This window comes from Carassius gibelio, chromosome B5 (genome assembly GCF_023724105.1).
Source record: "Carassius gibelio isolate Cgi1373 ecotype wild population from Czech Republic chromosome B5, carGib1.2-hapl.c, whole genome shotgun sequence".
Taxonomy (NCBI): Eukaryota; Metazoa; Chordata; class Actinopteri; order Cypriniformes; family Cyprinidae; genus Carassius; species Carassius gibelio.
This window is the reverse complement of record NC_068400.1, coordinates 22,948,868-22,965,118: the sequence shown is the minus strand read 5'-3', so window position 1 is coordinate 22,965,118 and position 16,251 is coordinate 22,948,868. Positions and strand designations below refer to the sequence as shown.

Sequence of the window (16,251 nt, the reverse complement as noted above, 5' to 3'; positions counted from 1 at the left end):
AGTCTTAGTATAGAGAATCAAGTATACCAAAGAGCTGTTTAATAAGAATAGACAATATCTTTTTATTGTACATTGTAATGCATCATGCAGTATATTTAATCAGCATTTTTTGTCATCTGAGGTCTGACATCCATTAATCATACACTAAAGCCCCACCAGCTCGTCGTCATCTATCCTGCTAAAGGTCAGAGATACTAATCACACTGGTTAACGTCTCAGTGAGACACAGCTGAAGTGACAGACATCATTTGGCTGTGTTTAACGCAGAGGAATGAGCAGAGCTTGTTTCTGTGTGTGCAGTAGAGCATTTGCTGCTCATTATTTTGCTCCCATCTACTCTCTGGGTGTGTCTCTCCACCTCTACTGTCCCCACTTTACTCTGAGAGATTTGACAGATGGTTGCATCTCAGTTCACTTTGTGGCCTCAGAGATGAACAAACACAAACACAGTCACACTTTAATATGAAATATAGTCTACAGTAGGGTAAATATCACAAAGATACAATACTGTTCAAAAGTTTGAGGTTGGAAAGATACTTTTACTGATTTTGTAAAACATTGTTCACCAAGGCTGGATTTATTTGTATTGTTATATTGCCATATATTATTAGTATTATTATATTTACAATAAATGTTGTTATATAGTGTATATAAAATCAGTGTTGAAAACAGTTTAGCTGATTAATATTTTTGTGGAAACAAGATTCTTTGATGAATAGAAAGCTCAAAGAATCAGTATTTTAATAGTTTTTTTATTTTATTTATTGATTTATTAAATTATGTAAAAGTATTTACCATCATATTTGATCAATTTACTGCATGCTAGCTGAGTTAAAGTAGTAATTCATTTTTTAAGTCAAATTTCATCCCAAAAACAAAAGAGAAAAATGATTAATTTTATGTAGCTTATATTTTGCTTTGAGTTATGATTTTATGTATTGTGACATTATTTTAATGACAATTTCACCCCCTAATTTTCATGACAATGCATTCAGACGTTGCACAAAGCAGTTTTGTTTTTGTAATTCAAATAATTTTCTCTTTTTCTATTACTGAATTACAGTAACACAGTTTACCATATTGACAGTTTTTTATTTTTATTTATTGCAGTACACCTAATATAAATACTACTTTATCACATTAACACATTTATTTATTAGCATTTAATTGAAGTGAGGGTCTTGAGTGCAGCCCATAAAGCTGAGGCCCCAACATTTAAATTGTAAGTATAATTTTAATGATATATAATTCTTATTATTTGCAACAGTAATGAGAATAAGATTATTTAACATTACCTTAATAATGCCATTAAGAAATAATGCCTCAATGCACCAAATCTTAATGGGCCTAAAATAGGCTTCACTTTCTTTCAGCAAAATATGATTTCTTATTTCTTTTTTTGATTTTGGGGTGAAATACATTACAGGGGCATGTTTCTAACAAGGTTTTGTGAGATTCACCCTTTGGCTTCAGAGCTTGAAAAACTCAACCAAAAAGACAGAGAAGAAAAAAATGAATTAAAGGTTAAAAGAAAAAAAAAGACAGAAGAAAGAAACCAGTAAAGCAAAACTCAGAGATAAAGAAAATAGACATTCTAAACCCAAGAAAGAGTGTTGGAGAAAAAGGGCAAGAGATACTCGAATAGACTCAATTATACTGAGAGAATAAGAGACAGACAGTAAGAGAGAGACAGTGCTTTTAAGTCATACTATAACAGTCTGAAAGTAATTCCAGAGAAGTGAAGATAACATACTCCAGGTTATATGATGCCAGAAATCCACCAACACTTTCAGAAGACTCTCAGATTAAGCTTAAACTCCTGAAGTTTAAAGTAAGACTTAAGTGCTGTGCTTCAATCTGACATGCATCTTCAGCTCCAGGCACTCCAGGGCTTCTGTGACCCCTTCACCGTTTGACCTTTTTCTCCCACGTAAGTTCACCCAGAGGCCTCCATCCAATGTGCTTTTTTTCATTTCTCTACAGATAAATCCACTTGGATTACTTGTCACCAAGCAGCCACATAGCTATGATATCAAAAAAAAAAAAAAAAAAAATCTCAAAATGTACATGTAGAAATGATAGATGATGTGATGAGAGTTGAAAGTCGGCAGTGGCAGCTCATGGGTTTTAATAGAGAGCAGGCACACTAATTGTATTAGTCTGGGGATCCCTGCCAATTATAATTCATATTATTATTTGCTTAACCACTTTAAAATGGCTTTTTGGTTGCTTTTAGTCAGAACATGTAAAGAAAACAACACACATACAGCAAGATGATATAATTTCATTTTCCTGGCCTATGACTTGAAGCAAACATCCATCCCTTCTTAAAAATCTGTGTTAAAAGAGAGCGGCCTGTTGTGCCATTTAATTAAGTCACCTGCTATAGACTATATCCAGCTTAGGCGTGTTCTCCCTTTATTTTTTATTTGTATATATACTGTTTGAATGACAGCTTGGTAAACCTGTTGACGATCAAATATTCAATATCACTACTCATCATAAGAACTTGGTATATTATCAGCGTGGCAACAGACTTTCAAACTAATCGATAGCTTTCAGTCACGTGACTGGCTTGAAGACCTGGAGGGCAAAACATCCACAGCACAAGCCTATCAGTTTTCCATCTGGTTCACAACCGCAAATATTTAGATGACCTCTCCAAAAAATAAAACAAAGGTATGTGAACAAAATGCACGTTTTGTCCATTTGTAATCCATATTATGCACCCGCGGGAATTTTTCAATCATTAAACAGTGCGCCAAACGTAAAAACAATTGTGCCTTAATATATCTAAAACAGTAATAATAAATTGGGTAATCACTATATTGATGTTGCATAGTTTAAATACACAAGCAGATGAGGTCGGAATATGAACGCAAGTTCAGTGTCTCAAATATACATCATCAATAAGGTGTTTACTGAATTTCAGCTTTTAATATCTGTGTTTTACTACATTACTACTTAATGCAAACTGCGTAAAATTAACTGGCGGTCAGTGGAGCATAGCTTCGTTTTGCATGCCAGGTGTGTGTTCCTATGAGTGTGTGACGCCACATGAAAACTATCAATAGCACGTCATTTACGTCTTTATGATGATTGGTTAATATACCAGAAGGGAGGCTAGCCCCTTATAGGTTTCTTTTCTCAACCCTCCTTAGTGCTGAAAGGCAAAGGCAAGAGAACTCTTCCCGAGCCTCTTCCTTCCCTTCTCTGTCACTTAGAGGTTTTAATTACCGTACGTCAGCTTTGGCACATTCGCTATAGAAGAGCAGCGCTTTCCAATTTCAGTAACATGCTATGGTATTGCAGCTTTTAAAAAAAAAATTTCACCTCAAAATTTTGGGGAAGTTGTGCCTCCCCTGCGTCCCCAAACGAGCCACCACTGAAAGTCAGAGGATGACTCAGAGAAGATTTGTGAAAAGAGCAACTTGGACATTCTGCATGATATGTCCCCTTATATTCTACACAAGAAAAGAAACACAAACATACAGTACACACACACACATCCCGTCTGAACCAAATGCTGTGATGACAAAGACGTGGGCTTGTACTTTATTTGAAGAATTTGAATGCGCTGACTCTCCAGCTTCAACATACACACACACACACACACACACACACACAACTGTAGTTTATCATTTAGCAAGCTAAGAATTTCAGCACAGCATTGGTCTCTTTAGTCACAGTCTTCATAAATAAACATACATTTGTTTAGCTGTCCAGATAGATGCTAATATAGATCATGTATAATGCTTTTGTGCTCTTTTATGCATACACAAATAGAAATGCACACTTTGCAACATGTCTGAAAGGGACAAGGTAAAGAATTCTAAAAGCATTTTGCGGTCATACACACAAACAGGGCTTTAACCTGTAAAAAAAGGCTATTTTACAGCATGTTTACACAATAATGAAACAGAAATGTTTTTTCTTGGTGTTTTAGAAAGTTCTGCATACAGACAAAATGTTTTCAAAATGACTACAAACACTGTATTATGCATGCTAGGAAAGTAGTTGTTACATTGTAAAGACTCACTACATGTCTGTGCACATATATAAACACATACGCTGAACATAATGTGCATGCACAAAACGTCACCGTTTTCATAAATTCACAATTTCGTTGTTTATACAAAGAAAACCTTTAGCAATTTAAAACCTTCAAAGTTTGAATTTACAGGCACCCAAGACATGTTGCTCTGTTTATGAATGGCCATATATGCATTTTAATTAAAAACAGTGTTGTGCAAACACCCCCTACATTATAATCCTTACATTAAATCTAAATTTAACAATACTGAAACCTTTAATAGTTGTGCTGGATCTAATATTAAGATATACAATAATCCCTTACGAAAGGAAAATAAATTTACCGATATTATTCTTAAAATAGTGTTCCTGTAGCTCAACTGGTAGAGCACTGCGTTAGCAAGCAAGCAAGCGCAAGTTTGGAGGTTCGATTCCCCGGGAACACATGATATGTAAAAACTGATAGCCTGAATGCACTGTAAGTCGCTTTGGATAAAAGCGTCTGCTAAATGCATAAATTTAATTTAATATATTATTTTCCCTTTTTATTTTGTAATATTTTATATATTTGAATGCATTTAATAATATATTGATGATACATATATTATATAATATATTGCAAAATATACAAATGATTGCCGCTTTCAATATATTGCAATATATTGGAAAAAAATAAATATATCTAAGAATATATGCCTAATATATTACAAGAGCTTGTAACGCATCATATGACCCCTTTAAATTTTTTTGCATAAATCTTAAAAATTCAGCAACCTGACACATAATAAATGTAAATCTTTTTTTTAAATCTTGTGAGTGCTGACCAATGCTTATTGATCCATATTAACACTGGTTGAATAGCTCTTGTTTCCTTCATTTTTATAGTCTAACAGAAAGATTTCAGTGCATTTAGGAGTCTGATAGAGCAAGGTTTGGCGTGTTCAGTCATCTGAGTGAATTACGCTTGATGTGTACAGCAGTATGACAGAGATTTATTGTGTTTGGAGTTAAATAGAGTGAGCCTTGATGTGTTTAGCAGTCTAACAGAGGTTTGGAGTATTTGGTTGTGATGGCACTCAAATGCACTGCTGAATACTGATGAAGTACAGACACACCATTTCAATTCATGGGCTGCCTGCTATCAAAACAAAGTCTTTTAAGACATCTTGGGCAGATGTGTCCATGTTCAACACATCAATAAATATATGGAGGCTTACAGAGGTCTCTCTCGCTCTATTTATCTGGCTCTGCCCTTTTGTTTGTCCTAAGATGTTTATAAATGAAATGGGGATATCTTTAACGATTCTTCAGTGCTTTTAATCCTTTGGGACAGGAAGCAGACAATCATCTTGAAATAGAAAAGTAATTATGGCACATCTCCTTTGCCTGATGACATAGGATAATTACTTTTTTATTCTCTCGCTTAGACAAAAATGCATGCCTGGTGTTCAGGGAGAGACGTAACCTTTGGCGAACAATGTTTGATTGATGAGGCGACACATTTTCCTGTATGAAATGATTAGCGATCACAATCAGAGGCTAGCACCTCTCCAGCTCTCTGGCTCTCCAATTTGCCTGACCGAATTGTCAAAACCACAAGCATGAAAAAAAAAAAAAAACGTCATTACTCTAACATCAGATACTTGTGACTCAAGTGGAGGCCACTCATTTACAGAGCTGTGCTTTTATCTGGGAGATGAACGAGACATGCGTTCAGCATACAAACATGTGATGGTACAATCAGAGCAGGACAATGGTAAGGGCCGATTAATCTGTCTTCAGCTGAAAGGAGCTTCTGCCTCATAATGACAGTGACGAATGCACTCACATTTGATACATTTTGACTTCCAGTTCTAAAGACAAGAAAAAGCATGCCATCTGAAATGAACATGAGGTTTTATTTGTTTGTGTGTAGAAGCTGAACAACAGTAGCTGAGAAAGTGACTTGATCTGCATGTTTTGTGATAGACTCTGCTATATTCTTATATTCTTATTATTATATATTTATTTTATATTTAAGTTCTGTCATGAAAATCTAGATGGCTTAGACTGATTGGTCCATAACACAAGCTGATGATATTCACACATTAAACTACTTGGCACAAATTGATTGGTTCAAGTTTCATATGCAGCCAATGAGTTTGCTGCTTTACATTTAAATGCATGGCTAGCATTCTCTAGAGCATTTTGCAGCGTGAATTTTTTGCAGGGTTCCTCTGAAACCCTCCACCTTCCCCAGCTCCACCTGTATAGATCTGCAATGGGTTATTTTATGTTATTTGTGCAGCAGCAGTATGTCTTAAATACAGCACTGTATTGGTGTATGTACTAGCAGTAGTAAATTCCTGTACTTGTTTGCAGCAGTAGCAGAAATAATCTTCAACAGCAATAACCAACAGCAGCAGCAATTTCAGCAACATGTTTATCTGCCCATCCCCATATCACACTGATTTTTAAAAAGTGTTTTAACAAATGTAAATCACATTTTGCTTTATATTGTAAAAATATACATGTATACAATGTCGGTTTGCTTTATTGAATTGGTTGCACAATTCATAATCTATGTCTACAATAATTGATATTTTGTCATATTGATTTAGCAATTTCTGTCTGCGTCTATAACAGATAAAAATATAAAAAAAATGCTTCAGAGATTCTCTGAAACAAGGTTAAAGTGTTCCCTGAGCGCCGTTTTGTTGGTGCGTAGATAAACGCAGCAAGAGAATAGTTTCTCTTGTGAAGCTGACCTGTATCAGCAAATTTCACCTGAAAAAAATACATAAATAAAATCAAGGAATCCATGAAGAACTAAATCACCTTCATTATTCTGTCCACCTCTCTGATATACGGAAGAGCGAGATTCACTGCATCCCCAGCTACATATCCAGTGTCCTGCCTGACAGCTGATAAATGTGTGGCTGCATTCTTCACCTTGTTACTCACAGCTCCCCCAATGATGGGGGCTTTTGGCTGTTTAATACCTCTGAAATACAATTATTCCTTTATTGCTGCATTATGGGAGCAGCAGAGATGGATGACAGTGGTAGACTCTAGTCGAGAAAAAACAAGCGAAGTCAGAACATAAAGAACACCACCACGCTGCTATATGCAAGGGTCAAAAATTCAGAGATGAGAGAGTGAGAGTTGCTTGAAGAGACTTGTAAAAGAGTCAAACCATTCTGGTACATAAAAAAAGTAAAGTGACGTGACATACAGCCAAGTATGGTGTCCCATACTCGGAATTTGTGCTCTGCATTTAACCCATCCGAAGTGCGCGCACAAAGCTGTAATCACACACACACATCGTGAACACACACCCGGAGCAGTGTCCTGTATCACATCCTAATATGAAATCAATCTAACCCACAATAACCAAGGTCAGTCAAGCACCAGTGTTGAGAAATAAACAAACAACCAAACTATCCTCTCATTCATTCCACTACACTTTCTTAAACCAGCCAATATAGTGCCATCCTAATTCTTAATGCATGATTTACTAATTATAATTGACTAATGTATTATAAATGATCATTTACTTACTTTATACTTTTTATTACTCTTACTATACTTCTGCAATATTATGTCAATATCAATGCTTTTCCAGCTTAAAGGAAAAGCACAGCATCATAAATGTATTTATGAACAAAAGTGTTACTGAAACCATTTGATAGCTGTTTGAATGGATCATAATGGAGTGAAAATTCTGTAGCACTTCAATCTCATACGGGACACACGTTTTTGTCCTGTTCTAATTCATTTAAAGGCGCAATATGTAATTTTTCTGCTTTAAAAATAGCAGAAATCACTATATGTATGTTATATATATTTTTTAGTTTTGTACTTACATCATCCCGACAGTTTCCACAAACTTTAAAATCCGGAGAAAATTATAGTTTAATTAGAAGACACGGCACGTTTCTTTATTTCTGTTTTGTCGCCCGTCTATGGCGTCATATAAACTTTGACCCCTCTAGTTTATCTAACTTCCTGCAGAACCGCCAAATACAAAGGCGAACAGAAACAAAGACGAGACGAAGAAGAAAAAGTAGTAGCCTTTATCGAGACTATTATATTTTATATTTATATTGTTTATATTAAGATTTAAACCTCAATCAATAACTTAGTTATGGATCATGATTATGCTTTGCCTGCACGTTCTGTGAAGTGCAAACGCACGGGTGAAATAAATGACCCGAGATGGTTTTGGGACAAGAGAAGCAACAAGACACGGGTAAATATTGCAGTTGCATTTCCAAGATAGAGAGAGCTTCGTGACAAGCTGAAACTACAGAGAGATGTCGAACTCGCTTGCATTCTGATAAACAGGAACGTAAAACCTGATAAACATAACTGTATCTATCCGTGTATTTTGTGAAACAATGATTTCTTGTGTAAAACGCAGACGCACTAGCTCTCATGTAAATCTACATTTGTTCTATATCTAGCTGAATAAAGTAGCTTCAAATGCAGTTCTCTAACTTGTTCGATATCATAGTATAACTAAGTATAATTATTAACAAAAGGCGACCGTGTTTTTTAACATATATTACTACTAGCTAGATGGAATATTGATTTGATAGGGGTCTCATAATTCATATAGACTGTTTCATCGGGCGCACGCGCCTGAACCTAAGTTAACTTCCAGTATGTGTTGTGTATATCGGTCTGGCTGCGGTGCCTTCTACAAACGCAGTTAAAGCCAAGGTGATGAGTAGACGGAAGTTGGGCTCAGGTGGTTGTGCTGTGGCATGCGTTTCCCATACATTTATTTATTTTTGGAGACTCGCCACAATTTTAAAACTGATCTTTTTTCAAAAAGGCTTCATTGAGTAACGTTACGTACTGCACATTAAATAATAATAATTCCTTAAATTTATATGTTTAAATATCAAAGCGAGGCACAGGTGTTTTTCAGAGATGTATAGTAACGAAGTAGAACTACTTCACTACTGTACTTAAGTACTAAAAGTCGGTATCTGTACTTTACTAGAGTATTATTTTTTCCCCTACTTCCACTTTTACTTCAATACATATTTTCGATGAGTTTAATACTTTTACTCCGTTATTTTTGTTATGTGCTCCATCGTTACTTGTTACCCACATTACCACTGCCAGAACTGTAGATGGCAGGTTTGATGAAGCTGGCACATCATTGAGCGAATCAAGCGTTTAAGAAGACTGCGCGTGCTGACTGAACTGCTGTGAAGAGAGAGATGAACACCGAGCCGAGCCAGATAATGACTCATTCATGAATCAAGAGCCGGTTGCATTGGTTTCCGGATCACCAGTAGTTCTTTCTGACAGTTTGATTCAATAAACCGGTTGAAGAAAACAGTTCACCGGTTCTTTTGCGCTCCACGTAATGACGTCATTGGCGATGATTGCAAGCCTTCGGTTTACCTGGGCTCATAACATTAGCACAGAATCAGTTCAGAATCAATCACCAAAAGAATCAGTTCGGTCCAGCGCTCTGTATGTCGGTTTGCTTCACGCTGAATCACACATGCGCAGTATCATCAGCTCCTCGGTTATCGAATCGGACACAAATTCGTAAACGGTTCTTGACTCGTGAACGAGTCAGTCTTTTGTTCATTATCTGGCTCGGCTCGGTGTTAATCTTCACTTCAATTCTCTCTTCACATCAGTTCAGTCAGTGTACTGTTTGAGTAAATGTTAAAAACGATTCAGTTTGATTTGGTGAACTGTTTCTAAAAGATCCGGTTACATCGACTGATTCATTCACGAACCGGATATCACAAACTGCTTGGTTTTGAACTGTCTAACAACAGACACGGAAGAGAAGACAATGCTGAATAAAGTCGTAGTTTTTGCTATTTTTTATATTTAACGGACCCTCTGATGTCACATGGACTACTTTGAAGATGCTTTTCTTACCTTCCTGGACATGGACAGTATACCGTACACACAGCTTCAACGGAGGGACTGAGAGATCTCGGACTAAATCTAAAATATCTTAAACTGTGTTCCAAAGATAAACGGAGGTCTTACATCTTTGAAACAACATGAGGGTCAGTTATTAATGACATAATTTTGCAAATTGGGCGAAATAACCCTTTAATCTGTTTTTTGTTTACAAGAAGTTACAGTCAAAGGAATTGTGATTGTCCTTTAGGTTAATCATTTGAAATAGTAAAAACAATATGTTCAAACTTTTGACAACTTTCTTTAATAACAACATAACACAATACTTGTACTTTTACTTTCAGTACTTGAGTAGTAAATTTTAAAATAAACTACTTGCAATACTTAAGTACAAAACATTTTGAATACTTTAGTACTTCTACTTAAGTGTGGTGCTTAAAGAGCACTTCAACTTCTACTCAAGTCACTTTTTTGATAGAGCACTTGTACTTTTACTCAAGTATGGGTCTGTAGTACTTTATACATCTCTGGTGTTTTTATGTCGCTGTATTTTTGAAGGAAGACTTGCATGTTATATGCCTGATAGCAGCATATGAGCGTACCAGCTCTGTTTACAGCTGTTACTGGGGAAACCTCTATTTCTCGCGCTTTATGTCTATGCTTTAAAACATCTCCTGTTGGCAAATAATGAATTTGCATTTTCATTAAGTCCGCCTGAAACACGCAGCAAACATTTTGTTTGTTATCAAAAAATATCTTCTCTAGAGGGACTTGGCTGTTGTTATTGATTCTATTTGGAAGTTAAGTTAGGTCCAAAAAAGCGCTCATGCGCAGTAACGTTTGTTTATGTTGTTGCCGTTGAAAACGTCTAAATCTCTCCATTCGAAAAGACGTGATTGTCAAAATACTAAGTTAGAATGAGTGAGGAATGACAGGGAGCGACAGAGCGCGTGTTCCAATGAACAACAACACCCATGAGCCTTACGCTCTTTCCCGACGTCATCAAAGTACGTCTAATGTTATTATTTTGATTGAGTGACCCCTGGTGGCCAAAAATTCCATACTACACATTTAATCTATTCATTTATTCAAAACAATATAAAAAAAATAATTCATACATACAATGACTTGAATATGCCTATTCTATGAAGAGCATGCTTTTAATTTTTGAACTGAAATTCATTTTGATATTTTTGAGGGCATAAAGCCGTGTCAGGGTGATGATACAGCTGTCTTGGTATCATAAAAATAGCCTAATCATATCAAGCATTTCTCACAAAGAAATGAAAAGAAAATTAATGTACCCATATGAAGTAATAGCATAATGTTTTCTTATTATGTTTTAGTAACAAAACTGATTCACTGCTGAATAATATTTGGGGGGAAACTGAATCAAATGTATATTTTTATTCAGCAAGGACATTAAATTGATCAAAAGTGAGGTAAAGACATTATACATTCTATTTACACTTGCTGGCAGAGGATATTTACACTTACTCTGCCCACCAATGTGTGGTTGGTCTGGACAACATTACAAAAGACACCTACTATGTAACAGCTACAGTGGCGTAGGTGGTGAAGCAGTGGCTTTTTGAAACGATCAACCTGAGTTTGTATCCGCCTTTTGCTGAACTAGTTCCTTCTCCCTTTTCACATAACATATCTGATCAGCAAGGCATTTATTTTCAATAAAATTAAGAAAATAATTGAAAAGTGGAAAAAAAAAACTGTCTCAAGGGTTTTAGGGGTTATGGTTAGGGGTAGGAGTAGAGAGGGCTTTATTCTCTCAATAAAGCAGCATCCATTTAATAATTTTAATAAACATTTACACTCAATACGTTATTATTGCATACTGTTTTATAATGTATTTCAATACTAAGGTGTAAATATCTGTCACTATTTGTAGTGGTAAAAAATAGCATCTAAAAAATATTATTGCAAAGAAAATACTGCTATTTTCACTTAGTGTACATAAAAAATAGGGGTCCACGATATATATCGGCCGATGATTAATTAATTAATTAATGATTATCTAATCAGCGGTAAATTCCATCAGGTGCGCGATTTCACATAGAACAGCTTTTACTACATGGAGCCGTTGTTAACTGACAAGCTGCGCAAATCCACATTCATTATCAGCTTGGATTTGCGCAGCTTGTCAGTTAACAACGGCTCCGTGTAGTAACAGCAGCTCTACGTGAAATCGCGCACCTGATGGTATTTACCGCTGATTAAATAACTGGCTCTACTGACAAGATGAGCATTAAATGGTTAGTTCACCAAGATAGCAAATTTCTGTAATTAATAACTTACCCTCATGTTGTTTCAAACCCGTAAGACCTCTGTTCATCTTCAGAACACAGTTTAAGATATTTTAGATTTAGTCAGAGAGCTCTCAGTCCCTCCATTGAAGCTGTGTGTACAGTATACTGTCCATGTCCAGAAAGGTAAGAAAAACATCATCAAAGTATTCCGTGTGACATCAGAGGGTGGGTTATAATTTTTTGAAGCATCGAAAATACATTTTGGTCCAAAAATAGCAAAAACGACGACTTTATTCAGCATTGTCTTCTCTTCCGTGTCTGTTGTGAGAGAGAGTTCAAATCAAAGCAGTCTGGATATCCGGTTCGCGAACGAATCATTCAGTTCACCAAATAGAAATGAATCCTTTTAAACGGTTCGCATCTCTAATACGCATTAATCCACAAATGACTTAGGGGCTGTTCACATATTGCGTCTTTTGCGCACTCATTTTGGTTATTTCCAATGTAGGCGCGTGGTATGCGCGCTCATAATGGAAGCGACGTGGTTGCGATGCGCACGCGGTGCGACGCGCTCGTTTTTTCCAGGCGCGTCCACATCACATCGAGTTAAAAACATCTCAACTTTTCAGAATGCCACAAGCGCACCGCAGGTCATGTGACAAGAACTAACCAATCAGCTTCATCCTTTCCCGTAACAACGTTGAAAGCTCAGCCAAGATGAAGGAACAGCTGACCAAAGTTGTATATGGATTGCCATTTTGAAATAAATTTAGTAGCAGAGCTACTGCAAGTGATTTTCAGAGCTGAAAATCCATTTATCTTTTGCTGAAATTTCCACATCTTCATGGAGAGAGCACGTCATGGTTGCTTAGCAACGGCAGATGCCTCAGGGGCGCAACTGCCCGAGCGCTTTGGAAAGAAGGAGAAAGCGGCGCGCCTAGCTTTTTCCATGCGTTTTTAGGCGCGATATGTGAACGGCCCCTTAAGCTGTTAACTATTTTAATGTGGCTGACACTCCCTCTGAGTTAAAACAAACCAATATCCCGGAGTAATTCATTTACTCAAACAGTACACTGACTGAACTGCTGTGAAGAGAAAATTGAAGATGAACACCGAGCCGAGCCAGATAACGAACAATAGACTGACTCGTTCATGGGTCAAGAACCGGTTGCATCGGTTTTCGGATCACCAGTAGTTCTTTCGAACAGTTCGATTCAATAAACCGGTTGAAGAAAACGGTTCACTGGTTCTTCTGCGCTCGACGTAATGGCGTCATTTGCGATGATTTCCCTTGATTCAAGCCTTCGGTTTACCTGGGCTCATAACACTAGCACAGAATCTGTCAGAAATGGTTCTTGACTCGTGATGAGTCATTATCTGGCTCGGCTCGGTGTTCATCTTCAGTTCTCTCTTCACAGCAGTTCAGTCAGTGTACTGTTTGAGTAAATGAATTACTCCGGGATATTGGTTTGTTTGAACTCAGAGGGAGTGTCAGCCACATTAAAAAAAGTTAACAGCTTAAGTCATTTGTGGATTAATGCGTATTAGAGATGCGAACTGTTTAAAACGATTCAGTTCGATTTGGTGAACTGAATGATTCGTTCGCGAACCGGATATCCAGACTGCTTTGATTTGAACTCTCTCTCACAACAGACACGGAAGAGAAGACAATGCTGAATAAAGTCGTCGTTTTTGCTATTTTTGGACCAAAATGTATTTTCGATGCTTCAAAAAATTATAACTGACCCTCTGATGTCACATGGACTACTTTGATGATGTTTTTCTTACCTTTCTGGACATGGACAGTATACCATGCACACAGCTTCAATGGAGGGACTGAGAGCTCTCTGACTAAATCTAAAATATCTTAAACTGTGTTCTGAAGATGAACAGAGGTCTTACAGGTTTGAAACAACATGAGGGTAAGTTATTAATTACAGAAATTTGCTATCTGGGTGAACTAACCCTTTAATCATCAGCTGATATGTTTCGTGCACCCCTAATAAAAATCATTGCTATTTGCACCTTGTGTTAATAGCAGCTATAGCTACGTATTTGCACTTAGTGTAAATAGCATTTAGTGCAAATAGCCACTGCTCTATATACTACATATTATTTGCGCCTTAGTGCCTCATACCTTAAAAATGTTTCTATATTAAATGCAGTTTTTTTTTTACTTTATATTCATCAAAGAATCCATTAAATAATATTTCACACTATTACTGTTTTTAGCATAGTTTTGATCAAATCAAAAATCATACCATCCCTAAATTTTTAAACGGTACAGTATTCTGTTCAGACAGTGAGTGAATGAGTGCTCAGTACATGTGAATAACAGAAAAAAAGTGATTCAGAGACTATTAATTAACTAAATAATTGTCTATTAACACTTTTACAACAACACTGCCACGTTTACAAATATCCCCTGTTGCTGAGGCTGATGCTGCATAAAGAACCCTTGTGGGAACCCTAATTTGTACAGGGTCACAGAACAAAAGACTCAATGGAAGTATTTTCACCGAATGTTTGGCAATGCAAAGCTCCCTTCTATGAAGGAAAAGAGAGGGGAAAAAGGCCCTCCTTCTTTCAGTCTTTCTTCGTCTCGCTCCTAGTCTTTGAATCCTTCATTCAGACAGCGCTCTACCCTGCAGTGAATGGCTTGTGAGTTCAGTCTTTGGATTTGAATAGAAGAGAATAGCCCAGCTTCTGCATTCTCCTTCAAACACAATTAGTTATGGAGGGCTTGAGTCTGTCCTCCCTACATTTAGGTTGTGTTTGATGGGTTGCCAGATCCATGACTTCATCCAGCCTGGATATTGCTAACAGCTATTGCAATGCAAAACAGAAGATGCCCTTCGCAAACTGTCTCCATGCCAAAGCTGAAGGGGGAAGAAACAGTCTAGCGCAGCCTTTAAGCAGACCATCATTGTGTGATGGCCAATAATGTGTATGATTTGTGCATGCCAGATTTGGAGTAAATAAGATTCTTTGGGTTTTCTGAATGGCTCATATGATGATGGGAAAGATGGTGGACTCTTCACCAGATGCAGAATAGAAGAAAAAGAAGCAAAGACATACAAAAAGAAAGAATAAAACAGAGAAATAAAATACAGGTTTGGAGGTTCAGCCTAAAGGAAATCTGAGCACCACAAATCAATAAGCCAACATGTGAACTGACCAAAACTGTGTAGACAAAAATGGTGCATTTTCTGTACAACTTTGTAATTGATTAACAACAATAGTGTGATGCATTAAGAAACTAGCCATCTAGGCATGACTGTTTCCCATAAAAGCATGTGTTTTGTTTTAGGGTTCAACCTACAGTCTGTGATATTTTCAAAGTATTTTAACAGCTACTACTAGCATAATATACATTAAAGTAATGTTAAAAGGAATGTCATGGGTTCGATAAAAGTTTAAGTAATCAATTGAACACAAGTATAAACAAAAATACAAGCAGCACATTTGTGCTTTTAAACCCTCCAAAATATCTTGCTCCACTAACTTCCATTAATGTCTATGAAATATGTCTTCCCTGTGGGAACAGCATGCCACAGATGCAGTTGGGTGATTTTAGCATGCAAACACAAACTTAGATTTTATATCAAATTATCTCATGAACATATATCAGAGAGGCATTTTATGATGGCCATCCCATCTAATGTAGAAACGGAAGTAATAGCCACTTAAATCTTAAAGGGGACACATGTCCTTCAATTCCCATCAGTGCAGTTGTGAAGTACATCACACTGAAGGGTATTTGGCATGTATCATGTCCACAGCCTGAACGGCAAGTGCTTAGCTCACCATTTGGGACAAGCCGTCAAAGCACAAATGTTCCTTAAAGCCTCAATTTAAAGGGTTTGTTCACACAAAAATGAAAATGTACTCACCTTCATGTCATTCCAAATTCTTAGGATTCTCTTTAGAACACAAAAGAAGACATTTCTTGATAAATAATTTTCAAAAAGTAATTCTTCTTTTATGTACCACAGAATAAAGTCTCTGATACACTTCACTTAAAATTGAACAAAATCAGCCAAAAGCAAAGTTTGTTTTCAAGTTTCAAAGC

At 36.6% G+C, this 16,251-nt stretch overlaps 1 protein-coding gene across 1 annotated transcript in view; it reads right to left on the bottom strand.

Annotated features, from left to right (window-relative positions):
* Positions 1-16,251, bottom strand: part of LOC127958262 (LHFPL tetraspan subfamily member 7 protein) — a 126,020-nt gene that overhangs the window by 28,716 nt on the left and 81,053 nt on the right. The window lies entirely within an intron of this gene.